Genomic DNA, 13,230 nt, shown 5'->3' with positions numbered 1-13,230 from the left:
TCAGGGCAGCCCCGATTTCTGGCATGGACGTGACTTTATTTCAACAGGGCCTGGGGCCCCTGCTCCGGGGGGGCTGGAAACTCTCACACACGGTGCTTGGTCAAAGCTGCCCTGCCCAGGATGGGGTGAACGGGTACAGGGCTGGGCTCTGCCCAGCATCCTTTCCCCCAGAGATCCGTGGGTCCCTCTCAATGCCCTTGTTCCCGAGTGGCTCCCAGATGGTGTCCTAGACCCACCAGGGTTGGGGTTGAGGGCAGACAGCTGGGCTCCGCTGGTACCTGGAGGCATCACAGATGTTCCCTCTGCTTGTGTTCGTAAGGGGGCAGAGGAGTAGGGGCATTTAGCAAGCAGAGAGAAGGATGTAATGGAGGATCGGTGTAAACTTAAGCAGTTCATTGAGAAAAGGGTCCGGTGAGCATCAATTCTTCACCGTCTTTAAAAGGCCTGACACACCCGGGTTCCTGTCCCCCATCCCCTCGGGCCTGTGCAACCTTGGATTTCTGACATGGCCACCATGAGGCTCAGCCTAGGCCAACCTTGCAAGGTTGGTGTGAGGTCGAATCAAACTGCCCAGTGGGTGGGACGCCCAGTAGGGTGCCTGACACATAGTAGGCCACTGATTTGCAGAGAGGATCTCATTCCAGCTCAGAGCAAAGCAATTGGTTTTTTGGATAGTTCACCTGTGGTCTCTCTAAGCAGGAAGGAGGAAATTTCGGTTGAGCTCCTTGAATGGTCAGAACATCTTAGCTATGTTCTCAAGCTATGACTCCAGCAGAGGACCCTCCACATCACTGGGGCGTGGGGGAGCCTCCCTCTGGGGCCAGGCGAAGCCGTGCAGCCAGGCAGCCCTGGTGTGAGTCCTGACTCTACATAGTTGCCTATGACCTAGGCTAAGTCCCTAATCTCCCTGTACTTGAAAAGGGAGGTAAAGGATAATTTATCATCTGAATCTCAGCTCCGTGAGATTCAGATGAGAAATTATCTATAAAACTCTACTGGGGAGCCCAGCTGGCATGGCTCAGTGGTTGAGCATTAACCTATGAACCAGGAGGTTGTGGTTCGATTCCCAGTCAGGGCACATGCTGGGTTGAGGGCTCGAGGAGGGCATACAGGAGACAGCCGATCAATGATTCTCTCTCATCATTGAACTTTCTATCTCCCCCTCCCTCTTCCTTCCTCTCTGAAACCAATCCTATTAATAAAAGCCTATGTGGTCGCCATGTCCTCACGTCGTGATGCCCTCACGCCACAACGAGCGATCACCAGGAGGCTGCATGCACAGTGGGCACGTGCAGGTGGGCAGGAGCTTGACGCTGCATGCGCAGCGCAGAGGCGGGACCCCTGGCTCTGGCCTACCTCTTTGGGGCAATCCCATCGAGGAGCCCCGGATGGGTGGGTGGGGCCTACCTCTTTGGGGCGATCAACCGTGGGGCTCCCACACTGTGAGAGGGCACAGGCCAGGCTGGGAGACCCCCCCACAAGTGCACGAATTTCATGCACCAGGCCTTTAGTAACAATATATTTAAGAAAAGAAAAAAACTCTACTGGGGGGGAAAAAAGCAACTGATACACAGTAGGTTCTTGATGGAGTCTGGGGTGGGAGACCTGGGGTGTAGGCTGGTGGCTCAGGAAGCCAGGCCTAGGTTCCCCATGCGGGTGGCAGGCAGGCTCCGTGAGGACAGTCAAGTGGAACCTCATTTGCTTTCCTTCACGGGACAGCTGGCTAAGTCGCCTCTGAGTATTCCTGACAAGTGCCCATGTGCACGTTCCTGACATGTCAGAGTCAGCCCTTGCCAGACCATGTGGTGCTCAGCTGACCAGCCTTGGGCACAAGGGAATCCAGAGAAGGATTCCTGGTGTCAGGGGCTCACTCTGCAGCCTCCTCCTGCGGGTCTCAGGCTTCAGTCCGGTCACAGGGATGCTTACCATCTTCTTGCCGGTTGTGATCACCCCCCCAGGCCCACACTGCTGGGGCTGGTAGCACTGAGGGCTGCAGGGAAGGAACTAGCCCCTGCTCAGCTAAGAATAGAAGGCTTTGTGTGACTGAAGTAGCAGCCTGATCATATCAGGCCTCCCAGCCAGGCCCCAGGTAGCTTATCAAGAAGGATCTGGGGCCATGGTGCGTCCTCCTGGGTGGAGGAGGGAAAGGGGGGTTGAGGTGCTGCGGGGCTTTCCCTGGACTTCTCTCTCATTTCCACGTGATGATGATTTTTCTTTTTCCATCAAGTAAGGCTTATTGCTCCTCCCTTCTTCTCCCTGGGGTTGGCTGGGGATCATCACCAGCGTTCCTGGGGGAAAAATCTCTTCTGGGAAGAGTTCAAACAAACAAACTGGCTTCTGAGAGGAACAGATTGGTGGAAATGGCTTTGTCTTCAAGGAGAAAGCCAATGACGGCAGCCATTTATTAAGCGCCGACTGTATGCTAGACCTGAGCACACAGCATTTGGTGTCCTTGACTCGTCTAACACTCGCTAGGGTGCTGTGGGCGGTGTCCTATTCCCACGATGCAGTTGAGGACACTGAGACCCAGCTAGTCCTTGGCAGACCTGGTATGGGAACCAAGGACTATCCCGCCTCATTACTTTTGGGGGCAAAGGATTCCTGAGTCAGGGGAAGAGGTGAGAGTCAGAATTCTTAGAGCCCTGGGCATGGAGGACGTGGTCGCTCCGTGCGATAAATCACGCTTGGCCTTATGCTGGAGTCTGTTCCACTTTTTGCCAGCCTGGAGTAGGAGAAACATCCCAGGGTTGGGAAGAGGAATGATGATCCTATCACAGACATATAGCAGGTACAGATACCTGTCTGTTGAGTTGGAATGGAACCAAATTTCCTCTGTGAAGTTGGAAGAAACTGCTCCGGGCAGGATCATGAGGCGGCAGCTCCTGGCTCCTGGTCCTCCTCTCTGGTGCCTCCCTCTCGCCCTCCCCTCAGAGATTATTCCCCCGTGTGAGAATGGAAAGGAATTCTGAGTCACCTTCTGTTAGTCCAGATGGGAAGACTGAGGCCCCAGAAGGAGAGGGACTGGCCCAAGGTCACGCAGTAAACGGGCCTGGGAACACACAGTAGGTGTTCAAGAAATCCCTTCCTCCGGGCCAATGCCTGCTCCCCTGTGGGGCACTGCTTTTGTGCGGAGACCTGGAGGGCCTGGGATGGGCTGGGAGATGGAGTCAGCTGGGTCCTGGAGGGAGGCAGGGCCCAAGGGCTGGCACCTCTGTCTACGGTGCCCCAGACTCATCTCTGCTCACCCAAATCCTGCTCAACTCAAATGCCCCCTTTTCTGTAAAGCCTGCTTGGACTCCTCTCCCTCATACTCCTCCTAATCTCTTTCTACCCCAAGAATGGGAAAAATTTTTTTTAACTGTGGTGAAAAGCACGTAACACAAAATTTACCATCTTAATCATTTTTATGTGTGCAGTTCAATAGTGTTAACTGTGTTCACATTGTTTCACAGAAGTTCACAGAATTTTTTTCATCTTGCAAAACTGAAACTCTACACTCATTAAACAACAATTTCTTCCTCCACCCCCACCATCCCCTGGCAACCACCATTCTACTTTCTGTTTCTATGAATTTGACTGCTTTGGATACCTCCTATACATAGAATCATGCAGTATTTATCCTTTTGCGACTGGCTCATTTCACTTAGCATAATGTCCTCCAGGTTCATCCATGTTTGCTACATGGTTATAGCCTGTGACAAGGTGTCCTTCTTTTGTTGTGGTTGAATAATACTCCATTGTGTGCATCTACCAGATTTTGTTTATTCGTTTGTTTGTTGTTGGACACTTGGGTGGCTTCCACCTCTTGCTATTGTGAAAGGGGTGGGAGTTTGGAAGTTGAATGGGTCTGGGTTGAATCCTGGCTTCCAGCATCACTTGAGTTTCGAGTTTGAGTCCTTTGTCAGTTGCTAATGTGTCTAATGGGGCTGCTGGCAAGGATTGATATTGCACATATGAAAATGCCTGGCACGTAGCAAGCTCCCAGTGAATGGTAGGTAGGATTTATTGTCATCATCCACTTTCCTTCTAGGGACAGATCCCTTTGGGGGTTTATAGGACCATGGATTATTGGACCCACATACCCAAGCTCACCTCAACCCCATCCATGAGGCCAGCTCAGCATCCGGTGAGTCTTAGTGCAGCTGAAGAGCACCTAGGCCTAAAGAGGGGCGGGGACCAGCCCAAATTCACACAGTCAATGGCCGTGCCAGGATTAAACCCAGATCTCCAGCCTCACAGCCTGGGACCTTCCTGGTGCAGTCCCCAGGGTCCACAGGTCTCAAGCTGAGGAGGGACTGGCTCTCCAGGGGCCCGTGTCTACTTCTGCAGCAGGTAGAGTTGTGGGTAGTCGGCATCTCGGGCTCATCTCTGATGGGCACAGGCAGGTGGCATCCACCAGGCACCTCTGGTCATCACCTCAGCCCATGGCTATGGACAGTGGAGCTGCCGCAACACGCAGTACAAGGAGCTCCCGTCAAACTCATTTGCATTATGCAGGCTTAGGTCTAAGTTCCCTGTATTGCACCTGGGAGGTCATCCTTCGCTTTTATTCATTAAGTTTTCCTTTGCCTATTCCTTCCCTCAGTCACTTATTCTGAACCACTCCCTGGGGCTTGCTGTGGGCCTGGAGACAACCCATGGAGGCAGTTAGTAAGGCATGATAGCGAGTAGTGTGGATTCTGGGACTAAATTGCCTGGGTTCAAATCCTGGATTTGCCGGTGACTAGCTCTGTGACCTGGGGCAAGTTGCTTAACTCCCTATGCCTCTAATTCTTCGCTAAGTTGGGGATAATGATGTTCTAGTTACTATTGTTACCTAACAAATCACCCTGAAACTCACCGTCCTGTAGCCTTGGGGCTTTGCTCCGCCATGGCTTCCTCACAGCAAGGCAGCCTCAGAGCGGTCAGACTGTATACACAGAGGCTCAGGGCTCCAGCAGGAATGTTCCAGTGAAGGAGGCAGGAGCAGCAGCACCTTTGAGGACCTGGCCTTGGAAGTCTTTAGTGTGGCTTCAGCCATTAGTCCACAACCCCAGATTCAAGTCGGGGAGACATAGACCCTGGCTCTCCACGAGGAAAGAGTATCAGAGTTATTGTAAGAAGAGCAAGTGGGAAGGTAAATGTTGCTGCAGAAGTGTTTGGGAATACAATCTGCCACAGTCCTGAGAATTAGATGAGTCAAAACACGGAACTGTCTAGAACAGCGCCTAGGCATTGTATATAAGAGGTAGTTGTATATATATGGCCAAAAAATAAGGGTGATTTTGAGCATATGTAATTTACTGTGATGTGCTGACTTTAGGACCTGACTCCTACTACAGAAGGCTATCCACTGAACTGCAGCATTTCCCATTTGGGTATTGAGGGATCTATAGGAGTTCACCAAGCAGAGACAAGTGAGAAGGCATTCCTTGCAGAGCAAACTTGAACTCACTGTGTAAGGGTGTAGAGTTGTTAAGTTGAGTTCCTGGGGGCAGGGACTTAGCTCCGGGTAGCTGGAGCTCCCCTGAGGTGAGCTGGGGGAGGCCAGGAAGGTGAACTGAGGCAGGATAAGAAAAGCTTTCTGCATACAGGGTTTGATCCTACAGGTCTCAGGGAGTCCTTAGCTTTTTCTCAGGCAGCCACGTGAAGGACTGGAGTGCTCTGATGAGGAGCCACTTCTGAAGCAGCATCAGCGGGATGGGGAGGTATTGGACCACTTTAGTGGGGAATAAGGAGTGGACTTACAGGGGAATAGGGAGAGGTCAGGCGTGATGGGGCTCAAACCCAGGTGTGTGCCTGGGGCATTTGCGTCAGCTTTGCATGCGATATGCATACCCACCCTGGCGTGCTTTCCCTGATTTCTAGTATGACACTTGGCGATTTTTCTCTGCTCAGAGCAGCTTCCCTGCAGGGGAAGGCAGAAGGGCTGGAGGATGACTCTCGGAAGACTGGGTGTGGAGGAGCCTGGCAGCCAACCCTGGGTTAGCAGGCAGGGCCTTCTCTGCTCCCTGCCCTATCTGTGGAGAATAGCTCTTGCACCCCTAATGGTCTCCCCTCCCAACACCCCTCCCTACTCTGCAGTCCTGCAGGGTCCAAATGGAACAGATCCTGGGGGTTGTAATACCCAGCTCCCCTCACCTCACAGATGGGGAAACTGAGGCTCAGTGACTCGCTCCAAATCCCATAGTAAAGGAGCGAGTCTCAGGCCCTTCATGTGGCTGCAGCCAGGTGCAGTGGCCCTGAGGGCTGCGTCCAGTTCAGGTGGGAACAGGTGCTCGTCAGGGCCAGGATGCCTCCCTGTTAGACCCTCCCCACCCCATCTTTCCTTTGTGCCCCTTCGCATATGCAGGAGGAGGGCTGTACCTGCCCAGCCACAGCTCAGAGCTTTTAGGATCAAGATCCCTCCTTTTCCCAGCCCTCGTCCTGCCTTGCCTCCCAGTCACAGCTCAAATGTCCCTCTGAGTGAGCTCGGCAGTTCCCTTTCCCAGGCATCAGAGAGAGAACTCAGTGCTGGTGAGGTCACCTGATCCTGGGCCAGCCCTGCTGGGCTCTGTGTTCTCCTCCTCCTTTTACAGACGAGAAAACCATGGCTCAGAGAGACGAGGTGACTTCCCCAGGGCCACACAGCTGCTAGCCCTTCTTTTCTTTCCTGAAATCATGTTCCCAGCCACGACCTCCCTCTGGAGGGAGCCCTGGCTGTTGAGGGTCGCTGGGAGGGGGCTCAGGTGGAGCGGTGGGCATCTCCAGGTGGCTTGAGATGGGGAAGGCAGGAGCAGGTTTCGGGGGATGTGATGGATTCCCATTTGGCCACTGTGGGTGTGTGACTCCTGTGGGATGTCCAGGGTAGGATGACCTGAGGTTCATTGGGTAGACTGACTGGCCTTGAGCTTGGTCCAGACAGAGATGAGTGGTGGATGATATCACCCAAGGAGAGTGTGAAGGACAAGGGAGGGGACGGGGCTCACTCAGGATAAAGAGCAGCAGCATGGGTCCTGGACAGAGAGAGAAGCCAGCTTTGGGGGGGGGGGGGGAGTATGGAGACCAAGAGGAATGGGGGAGCCAGAGCAACTGGTGTCCTGGAAGCCACGGAAGGAAGGTGAGGCCCACAGTGTCAGGGAGGATTGGAAGCTGTCCGTTGAGCTTACTCACATGGAGGTCATGATTGAACTTGGGGACAGAGAGTGGTTGGTTTTGCAGCAGGTGGGAGGGAGGAAGTGGAAACATGAGTGTAGATAACTCTTTGAGAAGTTGGGATGAAAAGGAAGGAGGGAAAGGGAGTGCTGGAAAGGGTGGAGGGGGGAAACCTGGGTGAGACGAGGCCTGTTTTTGCTGCCTGGAGAGGGGAGAGGAGATGCAGGAGGCAGGGGGTGGAGGGGGAGGCCGCATCTATGAGCATCCGCCATAGTCCTCTGCATCAAGGCGGCCTCCCAGAGGAGGTAGCTCTTGCTGGAGGGATGGTTGTGGAAGGTAGGGACACAGGCGTGGCACGGTGGCTCTCAGCCCTGCCCTGAGCTCGGACAGGCTCCAGGGCCTCTGTCTCCTCGGTGTGGGGAGGACCCAGGGCCCTCACTGTCGAGACCTTTGACGTCCTACGAGGCAGGAGCTGCACCAAGTCAGAGCATCCTCATAAACTAGGTTCCAGGTCAGTGGTAGAAGCTCAGGGCTGCGCGGGCTTGGCCTGCAGTGCTCACCAAAGTGGCTTCATAAAAGCTTCAAACGAGAAAGGCCTGGGAAGGTTAGGACATGGATTGGTCTGCTTCCCAAGAGGCCATGCCTTGTCCCATCCCTGGCTCAGCTCCCAGTGATGGGGAAGTCCTTCCTCTGGGTCTAGCCTAAATCTTTCCTGCTGTGTGTTCCCTCCTGGTGAACTTGTTCAACCCAGCTCTGCGGAGCCAAGCCCGTCAGCCGGCCACTTTGAGTGGCGGCCAGTGTTTTTACAACTTGTTTTCATGAAGCTGGTTTGAAGTCTCCCTGCATTCCCAGAATGTCAGACCCGCCCTGATTCACAAGGGTTGACCAAAACAGTATCCGAGCCAACAGAGGAATCTGAGGACTTAGTCATCCCCCTTGGACCATCTACTGGTTCTCCTGCTTTTCTTCCAATAAAAAAAAGAAAGTTCGCTCAGAGGGCCAGGATGGAAGGCACTCGAGGATGTAAACAGGCTCAGATGATGCTGGTGGGCAGGGCTCAGGCCTCAGGCTTTGCCCTGGGCTGACCTCAGTCCAAGTCTTGCCACAGGGGATCCTTGACAACACTGTCTCTGAGCCTCACTTTCCTCGTCTCTGAAATGGGAAAATTAATGGCACCTACCTCATCGGTTGGGTGATACAGAAATAGACCCTGAGACCAGGATTTATGTCAGAATGACTCATATCAGAAGTTTTCCAGGAAAGAAAAAAAAAAAAACTGCTATGGGAATAGGAAAAAGAACCAGAAAGAGGAGAAGCAAGAATGCGATTTCAAGCCAAACCCCTCGAGGGAAACTTAGCTTAGTCCCCAGAGCTCTCCGGACACGCAGCCAGGGCCGTGCCAGGGGCAAGGGCAAGGGTGTGGGACTTAGACCTCCACCCACCAGGTACTGGTAAAGGGGCATCTGGGGGATCTCTGGGCTGCAGGCAAGGGGATTTCAAGAGCCTGATTCCAGAGGGAGGTCGTGGCTGTGCAGGTGTTGGCTGCTGGACAGGACCACACAAGCCAGTGTCCCCCCAGAACGGTAAGAGGTCCCAAGAGACGGGGGTGCAGCTCGACAGAGCCTCTCCTGAAGATCAGTGTGCAGATCATGCACGGTAAAGTGTGTACGGCGCTGATTGTGCAGAACCTGGCACGGAGGAAGCATCAGTCAGCCGCCGCGCGTCTCAGCTGTCAGGAAGAGGGCTGCAGAACGGGCGTCCTGGGGTTGTGTGGTCAGCGACAGGCAGGCCCTCTGAGAGCTGCCCTGGGTCCCTTTGCTCCCTGAGCCCCAGCTACTCACTGTTCCTCAGCTTCCAGAGGCAGATCCCCACCGAACCCCCCAGCCCTGCAGACCGGGCCCCAGCCCCCAGGCTCTTCCCACAGCTCGGTTGAGGACCATCTCCCCAACTCTGCCAGGCTGAGCTGGAGCCCTGCCATGGCCCCTCCAGAGAAGTCTGCCTCTGCGCCACCCTCACCTCTGTGTGCGCAGCCCAGTGTGGGTTGGTGAAGAGCAGGGGATGGCACAGGGCCCAAGGGCAGAGGTCAGGTCGGGGCCGTGGAGGCACGGAGCCCTGTGGAGGAAATGGAGGCCCATCTCCACCTCGACTGAATTTGGCTTTTCAGCCCAGCCCAGCCCAGCCCAGTGTGTCTCCTGTGCTTTTTCCAATAGAAGGGGCTGAGGGATCGCTTCAGAAGTTGTGTCCGGGAATGAACAAATCGAAGTTGTGCTTCCAGGGCTCTGATGACTTTAGCGGGTGATGTCAGCCTGGGTTGGCCCTGATGGAATCTGACCCAACCCCTCTCTGGCCTCCGCCCGCCCCATGATATCACAAGGAATGTCACCCAGGACCTGGCCTCCCCACTCAGGCCCCTGGGGTTTAGCTCTGCAGAGCGTGACAGGCCCGGGTTCTAGTCCAGACTCCATCACTTGCTGTTTGACTTTGGCCACGTCACCTTCGCTCTTTGAGTCTCCGTGCGCCATGTTTCTAAGCAGAGTTTTGTACGCGCTCACCTAAATCCGATGATTTCAGCACAGCGTTAATCCCGTCTGACTGATTCCCAGAGCGGTGAAGAGATTTGCCCGTGATCGCACAGCGAAAGTGCGGAGGTGAAAGGGCCAGGATCTGCTCCCGGGTTACATGAGCACCTTACCCTTTATGTGCTCTGGCCCCCTGCCCACATCTGACCCAGAACCTGAACTAACCTCCCAGTGGCCAGGATGAACAGAACCAGGTACCCAAGTGGTCCGTCACTGCTGTTTAGTCATTAGCTCACCTGACAACCGTTTATTAAGCACCTACTATGTAAGGGATTCTGTGCTCAGACGGGTAGGGTCCTGCTTTCTCCAGGCTTAATGTAAGGCTGTGCCCTATCCTGAAACCTGGGGAACCGCAGACCCCAGGGGTGAGGGGAGACAGATGGAGGTGGCCCCAGAGCAGGCTGGGAGTGGCTGGCCAGGGTGGTGGGTGCAGGGGAAACAAGTTTGCTCACTCCCAGGTATTTGTTGCTGCCTGTGGTGGGTCCCCGCTGGGTTAGGCTGGAAGATGGCTTTGATCCACCAGCAAGGCCCTCCTGAGCCCCTCCTGGCTCCCGCCTCCCGCCTCCTTTGTTCACGCCCTAGCTAGCACCTGTGCACCATTAGACCTTAGTCACCTTCAGCAGAAGCTCTGTCTGTCCACGGGACTCACACACAAGAGAGCTTAGGAAAGGTGTATTGGGGTCGGGGTTTATGATGTCTAGACTCGTTTGGGAGTCAGAGTATGAGTCCTGGCTCTGCCACTTGCTTAGCTGTGCCCTGGAGCAAGGGACCCAAACCCCCTTGAGCCTCCGTTTTGTCATCTGCAGAAGGTGTTGCCATGGGAGGCCAACAGGAGTAAGTGAGAGGACAGACAGGGAATCTCGGCCTGTGCGAGGCTCGGGCCCGCCCTCCGTAAATGGTGCTCAGTGGCATAGAAGACGGGCTGTGCATGTGCCAGGCTGAGTAGGAAACACACGAGAGATGGAGTTAGGCCCTGATCACGTGGCTCAGCATTTACCGTTTACAACCCTGCCGTGTCCCCATCGCGGGGTTCCTCCAGCCATCCCATGAGGCACTCGGGGCTGGTTGCAGAATCCCCATCTGACAAATGAGGACCGTGAGCTAGAGAGGAGGCTGACCTGCCTTCCAGTGACCTCGGCAGGCTGAGAACCCAGCTCTCCCGGCTCTCAGCCTCCTGCTCTCTCCTCGACAACCCTGCCACCTCCGGAATCCAGCCCCTGCCCTCGGGAAGCTCTGGGTGAAAGATGCTAGGAAAGAAGGGTGGTGGGCAGGTGATGTGGAGATTTGTCATCCCAGATGTCAGGGGGCTAAGGGTGCCTTCTGGGCTTTAGCACAAAGGGGGTCACTGTGACCAGTAGGCTCAGAGTAAGGGGGCACGAGGTGGGCTGGGTGGAGGTGGACTGCGTAGGGGTGCAGAGGAGGAGAAAAACAGCTGTGGGAGCCTAGAGGTCACACACCTAGCCTGGTGGCTGGGTACAGAATTTGAATTTCCCCCCAATATCTATAAAACCTTTAAAAATGTGAATGTTTAATCTCTATTTAAATAATTTTATTTTAAGACTGTTATTTGTTCATTACGATGGGTATAGTTTTAATGTCCATAACATTTTCAAGAAAAACAATTTTTAAAAATATAAATTTTCTTTACATTTTTTTGATGGAAAAAAAATCAAATTCTGTACTCTTTAAATACAGTTGCATTTTATTTTTGACCCTTTAGATTACTACCATCAATGCAAAATTTTCAAATGATATGCAAATCATCATTATAATAATGTAAATATAGTGATCTTGCTAAAATGAAGACAATAATGTATATTTTATGAAATAATCTATGAACTATGTCTTATTACTCATCCGAACATCACCAGCCCACCATCAAAACACCCAGCTGAGTAATAATAATTAAATTCAGTCTTCCTTGATATTTTGTCACTTTCAGTCATATAAAACCATAACTTTACATATACATTTCAATTTACCTTATGCAGACATATTTGTCAAGGTGGGGAAATCAAACTATTTTATTTAACAGTTTCAAATATATGACAAAGATATAGACTCTATTTATATTTTTGCTATGGGTTCTGCAAATCTTGGGCCAGGCCTGCCTGTCCACTCCCTGCCCACTGGCTCTCACTTTTGTGGGGCGCAGGCCACCCGCACTGGTCATTTCAGCTGAGCATCATCAGCTCAGTTGCCAGCCAGGCCTGCCTTCCCCAGAGTCTGCCTTTTAGAAAGTGCTCTATACATGCAGCATCCAGGGCAACTCAAATGCCCTCAAGGGCAGTGACCATGACTTGCCTGGCATTTCTCACAGCCCTGGTGCCCCTTAAAGTCCCTTACATTCCAGCCCTATCTGTGAAGGGACCCGGGTGGGAGGGCCCAGCAGCCTCTGGCTCCCAGGCTGGTAGGCCCGGCCATCAGGTTGTTCTAGTGTTTAATGTTCATCTAGTTGACAACGTAAAGAATTAGTATCATACTTCATGTTACATTGATTTGAGTAATAGGAGTTGTTAAATATAACAGTCCCCCTTAGTCACAGGGGGATACATTCCAAGACCCCCAGGGGATACCTGAAACCACAGATAGCCCCAAGCCCTATACAACTGACTCTGAACAACTTGAGGATTCGGGGCACTGACCCTTCGCAATCAAAAATCCACCTATAACTTAAGTCGGCCATCCGCGTACGCAGATTCCCAGATGTAGATTGAAAATACAGTTGACTCTTGACCAACACAGATTTGAGCTGTGTGAGTCCATGTTTACTTATGGGATTTTTTCAAAACCTGTGTTGCTCAAGGGTCAACCATATATACTATACTTTTTCTTACACATATGTACCCATGATAAAGTTTAATTTATAAATTAGGCACAGTAAGAGATGAATAGCAATAACCAATAATAAAATAGAACAATTATAATACCATGTTGCCATAAAAGTTACGTGAATGTGATCTCTCTCTCAGCAAACTAGCACAAAACAGCCTAATTTTTTTTTTCTTATTAAGTTGAGAACTTTCACCTCTTCACTGAAAGGAAGCATTTTATGGCTTCTCTCTGTCATATCTGCATTTCCAGCATCCCTGCTCTTCCACGTTATTAAGTGAAATGTGGGCTACTTGAACCCAAGCACTTCGATACTGTCATAGCCGATGGCTAGAGGACGGCTAAGTGGCTAAGGGTAGGGAGCATAGACAGTGTGCACAAAGCATGGACAAAGGGTGATTGATGTCCAGGGCCAGATGGAGTGGGACCATGTGGCGTTTCATCATGCTACCCAGAATGGAGAGCAATTTAAAACGTATGAATTGTTGATTTCGGGGATTTCCTATTTAATAATTTTGGACCGTGGTTGACCATGGATAACTGAGACTGTGGGAAGGGAAACCGCAGATAAGGGGGGACTACTGGGCCATAAGATGTTCCTCAGCCACCGTGCGCATTAACTGTGAATAACAACGCTAATTCACAAGTACTTTTAGGACCACAAATTGGAACAGGGAGAAAAAGCCCCACTCCCCCCCCCCCCCCC

The 13,230-nt window shown here is 52.5% G+C and overlaps 1 protein-coding gene across 4 annotated transcripts in view; it reads left to right on the top strand.

The window, feature by feature from the left end:
• GDPD5 (glycerophosphodiester phosphodiesterase domain containing 5) overlaps positions 1 to 13,230 on the top strand; it is a 90,542-nt gene that overhangs the window by 18,215 nt on the left and 59,097 nt on the right. The window contains exon 1 of one of the 4 annotated variants that reach the window (XM_079787869.1): positions 4,085 to 4,126. The exons of the other annotated variants lie outside the window; for them this stretch is intronic. The gene's annotated coding sequence lies outside the window, so the exon portion shown is untranslated. Of the gene's footprint in view, positions 1 to 4,084; positions 4,127 to 13,230 lie in introns of those variants that run through there. 4 annotated transcript variants of the gene reach the window in all.

This window comes from Cnephaeus nilssonii (genome assembly GCF_951640355.1).
Source record: "Cnephaeus nilssonii genome assembly, chromosome: 13".
Classification (NCBI taxonomy): Eukaryota; Metazoa; Chordata; class Mammalia; order Chiroptera; family Vespertilionidae; genus Cnephaeus; species Cnephaeus nilssonii.
This window is presented reverse-complemented; position numbering and strand designations above follow the sequence as displayed.